Consider the following 10,000-nt stretch of genomic DNA (forward strand, 5'->3'; position numbering starts at 1 on the left):
CAAAAATATATATATATATATATATAAATGGCGAACGGTCAATTAGAATGAACGTAAATTGTATCAATCAAAATCCATCTATCCGATATATTCGACAATATTAAATAATCAAAGAAACGTAGAAATCCACGCTCTAAACGGGTGAACTTACAAATGATTTGTTTTAATGGGAAATGATAAAGCTTCGAATTTTCATTTGATACCGTCGGGCTCGCTTTATTTCTATAACGAGATGAAATATACGTGTCCAATTAAAAATTACGTTTGCAATTTATCGATCCTTTTTACTTTCTTCTTTTTCTCTCTTTTTAATTTTTCTTTTTCTATTTTTTTTTCTCTTTTTTTTTTTTTTTTATGTCCCTTTTTTATGCCCCGAAGCTTCGAAAATAAGTTCATAAAAGAAGGCGGCGAAGTGGATTGGGAAGATTGGAATCAATTGAAATTAATTAAATAAAAAAATAAAAAAAAAGAAAAAAAAAAGGGATAAAGAAATTTGACTTTGTGAAAATAATAATAAATTTTCATATCTTAAATTTCAATTGAATTCGTTCGATTTGAAATTCATCGACGTGTTTATCTTCTAATAATAACAGATTTTCGTTATCTCGAATATGGATTCGTATAATCACGAAACAATCATAGTTATACGAATCCATAAAAGAGAGAGAGAGAGAGAGAGAGAGAGAGAGAGAGTATTGAGAAAATGACTAAAATCGACGTTTAAACGGCCTTGGGCAAAGAGAATACGTGCCATTAAATTTCGAATTGCACGAAGAGCAACGCATTTAAGTATATCTATAAATCTTTCACGAGACGAGAAATGGAAAATTAGCAATTGAAATTGATTCCGAGGTTATAGTTAAATTATGAAATTTAAATGATAGATAATATTTTTCGATTAACGAAGAAAGAGAGAGAGAGAGAGAGAGAGAGAGAGATAGAGAGAGAAAGTAAGATCAACGGAGAAACAAAAAGAAAAATATTTTCATTTAGAAAATACGAAGATGATTTTTTTTCTATAAATTTTTTTTCCCTTTTTCGCTCGTAAAAAATTATCGTTAGATATTCGTTTTCTTTCCTTAAATTTATACAATAACGAATAGAATCGTAATTTCCGTATAACTGTATAATTTTATCGATCGTCACGTATTTAATGAAAAACAATGTTTCATATAACGTAGAATAAAATTATTCGGAATATAAACGACTTGGCAAGTGGTTATTATTATAAAATTAATGATGTTTTCAACGTACGATCATGAATAATATAATCCATACTGTAAATTCATCTTCTAACGAAAATAATCTCGTAATTAACCGAGATCAATTTAATCACGATTTTCTCATTGTAATTCCTGATAGATGCTTTGGGAAATACAAAGATCGACTCCCAGAATATTCATATTTGAGATTCTCTTGAATTATGTATGTTAAGTATTTCGATTACTTAAATATATATATATATATATATATATATATATATCATAAATACATACATATATATGTATTTATGATGAAAATCAAGTGGGTGGATAGGAAATGTTATTAAATCAAATTCTAGTTTGAAAACAATGCCAGAAGGTCTGCGCTTGCAAATTCATTCTCTCGACAGATAGACAACGGAACGATAATAACACGTTATTTTTCGAAATAAAATTATTTAAATAAATTGCATCTAAATAACATATATTTTCAATATGTATTTAAATTGTACGTATGACGTGAAACGAAGATCAAATTATCAAAAAAAAAAAAAAAATGAAAGAAAAAAGAAAAAAAGAATAAAACAAAAAAAAGAACAAAAAAAAAAAAGAAGAAAGAAAAAAAGGAAATAAAACACAAATATATTCATATATTTATGATACACGCGCAAGCTTTATACACTTTATTTACCGACAACAGGTGTTTCATTGAAGAAGAATAGGAAGAGGAAGAAAAAGAAGGCCGAATGATTTCATCGAAATTTTCTTATCGATGAAAAAAAAAAAAAAAGGAAAAAAAAATATATGAACTAATTATAAATAAATAAATAAATAAATAAATAAATAAATAAATAAAATGAATAAGCATACAACACATTTGCGAGATGCGATAAGTGCATGTAAACAAAAAAAAAAAAAAAAAAAAAAGAAAAGAGAAAAAAAACAGAAGAAGAAAAATTGTTCGGTGATAAACGTCGAAATTATTTTACGCTATAACGAAGAAAAGGAATTTCATTTTGAAATGTTTTTTCTTCATTTTATATTCCCACTTTAACAAGTTATTAGCATAATTCGCGATAATAATCTCGCAATTGCGACGCTAAGGCGACTAAAAATATAGAACTCGTTTTGAGTTTGCGTGAGCGTGAAACAATTAAAGCGTATCCCGTAATTACCATGAAGCCAATCACGCGAACTGCGCCCGCTCGTAGGTAGTTCACTTTTCTCTCTCTCTCTCTCTCTCTCTCTCCCCCTTTTCTTTTCATTTTCTTTTCCTTTTTTTTGTTTTTTCTTTTTTCTTTTTTCTTTCCTCCATAATCTCCGATGAAAGCACGCGATACCGTGACGACTAAACTTTTAACTATTGCCCTTTATTGTCTACTCATGATAATCAAGGTCGAAAATAATCGAAAAACTATGTCTCATTCTGGATTTCATGCTGACACGATAATCGTTTTAAATTAATTAATAATATCCTTATTTAAATAAATTCCAATTGTTTTTCATCTTGTATTTTTCTATAAAAAAAAAAAAAAAAAAAAAAAAAAATGTGCGCTCAACACCTTATTATAATTACACCAGGTTTATTCCTCATTTTATTTATATTTTATTTATTTTTTATTATTTTAATATTATTCTTTAATCGTTATATTTTCTTTTTATCCTACTTTATTATTCTATAATGTATAATCGTTATTGTAAAAAATAAAAAATAAATAAACATATATATATATATATATATATACATGTATAAACATGTTATTTTAGAATGTAACAACAATAAATTTTTTTCTATCTCTCTCTCTTTCTTTCTCTCTCTCTCTCTCTCTCTCTCTCTCTCTCTTTTATTTAACTATAAAGAGACAGATATTTTTTTTTTTCTTTATATCGGTGTACTCATCGATCGACAGCTTAGCTAAAAGAAAACACGTATAGTTCACGTAACACTCATGTGGATATATACACACACACACACACAAACGTGCACGCACACACATACACGCATACACATGTATATATACCATAGATAGATATTTGCAATGACGTCATGAGATCATACTTTGACACCTCTGCAAATCCTACCGATCAACTTTTTTTTTCATAGATCTTTCGTAATTCTCATTTCCTTTTTTTTATCATCTACCATCTCCTATATCTTTCCGTATCGATCTCTCTCTCTCTCTCTCTCTCTCTCTCTCTCTTTCTCTCTTTCTCTATCTCTCTCTCTCTTTCTTGGACGTTTTCGAGAAAGGACAAATCACGCGTGCCCGTCTCACGAGATTAAAGTCCCTCGTGTTTCTTCGTGAAAATCATTCGGACAACAAACGACTTCTAATTCGATACTCGATTCTAATCTTCTCGATCTTTTTTTTATATAAACCTCACCGAAATAGAGATAGATAGAGATAGATAGAGAGAGAGAGAGAGAGAGAGAGAGAGAGAGAGAGAGAGAGAGAGAGAGAGAGAGAGAGAGAGAGAAAGAGACAGAAACAGAGATAGAGAGAATGGAAAAAGTATTTTTTAATAACGAAATATAAAAAATAAAAAAAACCGTACAGAAAAAAAAAGAAAAAAGAATTGTAGGAACAATCAACGAGTTTCATATTTCCTTTTTTCTTCTATTATTCTCTTTTTTCTATTTCGAAAAATTTTCTACCAAAAAATGTTCACATCGTCCGACGAAAATAGAATAGGTATATCGAAGTCTCCTGTATTTCCATTCGAGATTCAATAATATCTCAATGGAATTCGAAGAATCATTCGTCCTTCTCGCTCTTGAAATTTAAACGAACTGCAAACCTACTGTGGGATAACATATATATATATATATATATTTATATATAGTTTCGCGAAACCTCGCACCAGAAGTATGAAATTTGTTTTGAAAATTTCACTTCCTCCTGAGGGCCCAATTCCTAGGTGAAATTAATTTTCAAACTGTCTTAACTTCGTGTCGCTTATGCGCATCACCGACAAAACCAAATAGGATTATTGCTCTGGGACGTGAAATTTTTTTCAAAAAAAAATATTCACATACCATATTCATACATGGCAGCTATTTTAATTGATCCAACGAATTAGATAGAAATTTAGAAAAAAAAGAAAAAATATCTTGATTGAAATTAAACAATTTTTGTGAATTATATTAATATTTACGAAAATATAAATACGCACATATATATATATATATATATATATATTTGTCTTTTTTTTTTTTTGAAAAATTCGTCTATAGTCATATATATACAGGTATATATGAATCACCCTATATATATCCTTCAATTTTACAAAAGGATATATGTATTTCATATTAACTAACACAAAAGTATAAACTTAGAAAATTTAATAAAATATAAATACTTGAAAATTTCCTCAATATATATATATATATATATATATATATATATATATATATATATATTCTTTTTGTTAGAAAAACAAAAAAATAAAAAATCCTAAACTAATCTACTCAGATATTTCCCTTGGACATTTAATTTCTCTATGGTTTAATTTGAATATGGTTAATTTAACTAACTCGACAGACGAAGAAGATTCTCTATGCAACTCCAACGTAACATTTCTTGTACACGTACATATTGTTACACAATATATATATATATATATATTATATATATATATATTTATATACAGCATTATCTTCATCTAACAACCCTTCTCTATCTCTTTTCTCTTCCTATTCGTCGCATTACGAATGCGGATCTCGTCTAGAGTTGCATTCGTTGGCCTAGTTCACGTCGAACAATTGATCCGCGTGTTGGCGAGCTTTTATGGCTACGTACAAGTCACATACAACTAAGAAGAGTGCAACATTTTTCCCTCATGCGCCACGTGCGCGATATTGTACTACGAATTTTATCCTTTTCCTATTTTCTCTCTTTCTCTCTCTCTCTCTCTCTCTCTCTTTCTCGCTCTCTCTCTCTCTTTCTTTCTTTTCCTTTCTCTCTCTCTCTCTCTCGCTCTCTCTCTCTCTCTCTTTCTTCACATATTTCTCGCAAATCCATGACATATCTTATACGATTTCATTGAATTTATATTCTCTTTGCATGGAAAAGAGAAAGAAAGAGAAAGAGAGAGAGAGAGAGATAGAGAGAACTAATATTCAATTGGAAAAGAAAGCACAAAAATTGACATGTTTCCAACGATAAAAGTCGATAAATTCCAAAGACAAATAGGTATCGAGAAATCTTTGAGTGAAAACACGTAGAAACTTACTAACGAGAACTTCGTGAAATAATAAAATAAACGTATGTATTTATCTTGGAGATAAAAGAGGGAGAGAGGAAGAGAGAAAGTAAGAAAAAAATGTACTTCCGATGCTTAGATTGGAAAAATCAAAAAATCAAGAGTACGAACAAATGAGAAACGGAAAGACGTGCGAAGAGAGCAATAGAAAGAAAGAAAGAAAGAAGGAAAGAAAGAAAAAGAACAAGAAAGAAAGAAAAAAAAAAAAAAGATAAAAACGAGATCCTGGATAAAGGGTTGTACAAAACGAAAGATCGATAGGAAAAATGATTTGTATTGGAATGTGAAAAAAACAAGGGACGATGGAATTTACGAGCAAATTGAAATTGAATCTAGATAGATACGTAGTTTCCAAAGTTTTTGAACGATGTAACGACCGAGTTACATTGAAAAAAAAAAAAAAGAAAAGAAAAGAAAGGAAAAGAAAAGAAAAGGTGAACTTAAGATCGATGAAACAAATTTAAAAAATTTTATACGTATATATATATATATATATTTTTTTTTGTTTTCTCTCTCTCTCTCTCTCTCTCTCTCTCTCTTTTTCTTTCGAACACTTTTATAAAATTACGATTATTGAAAATTTTACAATGGAACGATTTTGAAAAGAGTTTAAAAGAAGACTATGAAAACATTAATTTATGTCTAAGAATATTTAACATTAAAATGGAGTTCACATCTATTATTTATTTTTAATTGATTAGTAGAACCAAACGATCGAACTTTTCGTATGTAAGAGTTTGAGGATGAATAAAAGGGTCAATTCGTGTTAACAAGCACGTATCAGTTAATGGAACACGTACCTTAGAAAGATACGAAGAGAGAAAAATCGAAAAAAGAAAAGGACGAAGACGAATGAAGAAGAAGAAGAAAAAGAGGAAGAAAAAGAAGAAGTAGAAGAATAAGAAGAAGAAGAAGAAGAAGAAGAAGAAGAAAAGTTAAGTCTCGGACCATCGAAAGAGAGAAAGAGACAAATAGATAGACAAAGAGAGAGAGAGAGAGAGAGAGAAAGAGAAAAGTTCTCTTTCGGAAATTGGATCTCTCTCGTTGGATAATTTACGAGACACTAAGGAAATTCAGCCACGAACGTGCATCTTCTTCCTCCTCTTTCTCTACTTCTTCCTCTTCTTGCAAAAACAAAAAGAAAAAAAAAAATAACATAATTGCAAGAGCAATGCTATTTAATGATGTTAAAAAATATCATTGAATGAGATGTTCCTCGATAAATCGACAAATCGAAAAGTAACAAACGAAATCTGTATTCTCGATGAAAGAAAAGTATGCTTAAATAAGCTCACTTTATTTACTTATATACTATGTATATATATATATATATATGTGTGTGTGTGTGTGTGTGTGTATTCTTTCGAAATTTTTCTCGCGCGAATTAAAATTTCCATGACTTTCAAAAAATTAATATTTTTTATTTATCGATACATCGACAATGCGATTAAGGTTGATGTATTTGGTGGTAAAGTGAAAAGTCATGGAAACGTTAAGAAAAATCGAAGAAAAATCGACAATGTCATGTCTAATAAAATCCCAAATGTGCCGAACATATTGCCAAGTATTTATTGATTTGGCATCATGACCAAATTTTATAATCTTATATTGCGATATCGTATAAACGCCGATTCGATTCGAGAGTATATCGCTGAGGAAATCGATAATTTTCCTTTTCGATAACTGAAAGAAAAATTGTAAATTAGAGTCCAGCTCAATTTTTTTCTTTTTTCTTTTTTCTTATATCCTTTATTTCTTTTTCTTTATCTTTTTCTTTCTTTTGTTTTCTCTTCGTTTCTTTTTTCAACAAACAAACTGGACGACTCTCGTTGCACAAATATTTCTTTCTCATTTCGTGTCACGCACGAATTTACTTTATTTAGATACAATTTTAATGATAACATATTTAGATACGTAATAAATTACTAAAACGAATCTTTGACACACACACACATACGTGCACATAAAATACATATATATATATATAAATATATATGCTTCTTTGTACAAATTTATCATATAAACATGATTATAAAATATGTGAGATAGCTTTTGTTTAAAGAAATTCTCTTTAAAGCGGAATTAAAAAAAAAAAAAAAAACAAAAGACAAATGAAAGGTTAATTATAAAAATGTCCAACAATTCTCTCTTCGTTCTGCTTGATCTTTCCAAAAAAAAGAGAGAGAGAAAAAGAAAAAAGAGAACGAGATATATTCGTGTACAAATTGTAAAAAAAATTATTTTTCAACAAAAAAAGAAAAAGGCAAATAAAAGAAGAAAGATAAAAAAAATATCTACGCCGTTTCTCGTGAAAAAAAAAAGAAGAAGAAAAAAAAAAGAAACAAAAAATCTTTCGTAACCGACGTAAAATAATTGGTTAAAAAAAAAAAAAAAAAAAAAAAAAAAAAAAAAAAAAAAAAAAAAAAGGAAAGGAAAGAGTAAGCAAAAAAACAGTCATTTCAAAGCAACTGCAAATAAAAAAAAAAATTTGATTTTGCCAGAAATGTTATCCGCCAGACTAGACTATTTCCAAAGCTTCTGTTCCTCCTCATCCATCTCCTCATCCATCGTTTGCGTTCTCTGATTCTCGATTTACCAACAACGTGTTTCAAACTCGAGTTTAAACGTTCCGATCCAAAAGCGCGTCTGTCACGCGCAAATCTGCAAAGAGAGTGAGAGAGAGAGAGAGAGAGAGAGAGAGAAAGAGAACTAGTAGTTTGATTGCATTCCACGACGCAAGAGGAATATTTAACCCTTTCGATCTTTCCTATCCAAAACATAGATCATATAGATATATATATATATATATATATATATATATATATATATGCATACATACAGAAAACATTAATTAGTTATTAAACTATAAAATTAACGAACTTCGAAATAACGAGACGTGTTGAATGCTTGTAACGAAATTGCCCAATCGTTTGTCATAATCGATTATTTTGGTAAAATATTATAAATATTACTTTCGAATTTTGTCTTCTTTCTTTTCTACAAATTCTATTAATAATAATTGAATTATTTACTTCAACGAAAAGTTACAAACTATAAATTATAAAACCGAACGGATAATTTGGCATAATATAATTATAGAATTAAGTAACTTGAATAGGTTTTTGTTGAGTAAAAGATAAAAAAAAAAAAAAAAATGAAAAAAAAAAGGGAAAAAGAAAAAAAGAAAAGAAGAAAAGAAAAGAAAAAAGAAAAGAAAAAAAAGAGAAAAAAGAAGGGGGGAAAAAATTGTCGCGCGAAATGAAACCAAATAGGAAAAAAAAAGGAAAAAGAAAAGAAAAAAAAAAAAAAAAGAAATGTAGGTTAGAGGGGAGAAAAGGACAAGCACATTTATGTCGCAATTCGAAGAAATGAGGGAAGTCAATGCTCTCTCTTTCTCTCTCTCTCTCTCTCTCTCTCTCTTTTTCTCTCTCTCTCTCTCTCTCTTTTCTCTCGTATCATATTGTCGTAAATATCGAGTGTCAAAGAAACGACGATATCCGCAGATATGAGTTCGTAAGGGCGCAATCCAGACTTGTATGCGTACATATGCGTGCGTGCGTGTGTGTGTGTGTGTATGTGTGTGTAAGTGTGTTTGTTTAAGTACTCGTCCGAATATGGGGTCATACTCTTCTACCACGCGAAAAAACTCACGGGAATGAATGACTATGCTTCGTTTTATGGTAACGCGCATAAATTGTCACTTCTTTATGGCATTCCAATGAGTCGCCCCTATCGAGAATTGATTTTCTAACTATACACACACACACACACACACGTATATATATACACATAGAGTGTACATCTTGTTAAAGAAAAAAAGAAGCAATCGAACGTCGAATCAATTATACGAATCGTACATTTTTTTTTCTTTTGTTTTCGTTGGTTATTTTTTAACGAATTCTTAAAGATTAATTTATTTATCACATTTTCTATATCTGATCGCATGTTTTCTTTTTTTTTTCAAATTTTTGATATATATACATACATATATATTTTTTATAATTTTGTATATTATTTGTAAAATTGTATAAATATGTATAATATTTTTTTTTTTGAATTTTGTTTATTCCGTATACTAGACGTAAACGTAGAAATTATTTATTTGTTAATATTCATTTTCTCACCTTAAAGCGTAAATATTCGAGGATCGATAAAAAAGAAATCATCAGGAATTTTATAAAAACGATGTTAAAATTCGTCATCGTAAAAAGTGGAACGTAGAAAAGAAATTATGAGAGTCTGGAAATTGTCGAGTCCTCGATACATCGAAATCTCGTAAATTTTGTTGGATGGTTGTTAGAGTCACGTTGGAATGGGATTTCTTTCTTTTTCTTCGGATAAAATCTCGATCAATCGATCGAAAGAAAATTACTAATAACGAATGGCTATTCTTTATATACGTATATATGTATATAAGACAATAATAGTTTCAAGTATATATATATATATATATATATATATATGTGTGTGTGTATGTATATATACCCGAAATTTATCGTTGACATCTCTCATAATAATTATTGATCGTTCATGTC

General features: G+C 29.1%; 1 protein-coding gene across 9 annotated transcripts in view; it reads right to left on the bottom strand.

Moving 5' to 3' along the window:
• LOC118451228 (uncharacterized) overlaps positions 1 to 10,000 on the bottom strand; it is a 69,424-nt gene that overhangs the window by 17,266 nt on the left and 42,158 nt on the right. The gene's annotated exons all lie outside the window — the stretch shown is intronic.

This window comes from Vespa mandarinia, chromosome 8, assembly GCF_050613455.1.
Source record: "Vespa mandarinia isolate Hongniang chromosome 8, ASM5061345v1, whole genome shotgun sequence".
Taxonomy (NCBI): Eukaryota; Metazoa; Arthropoda; class Insecta; order Hymenoptera; family Vespidae; genus Vespa; species Vespa mandarinia.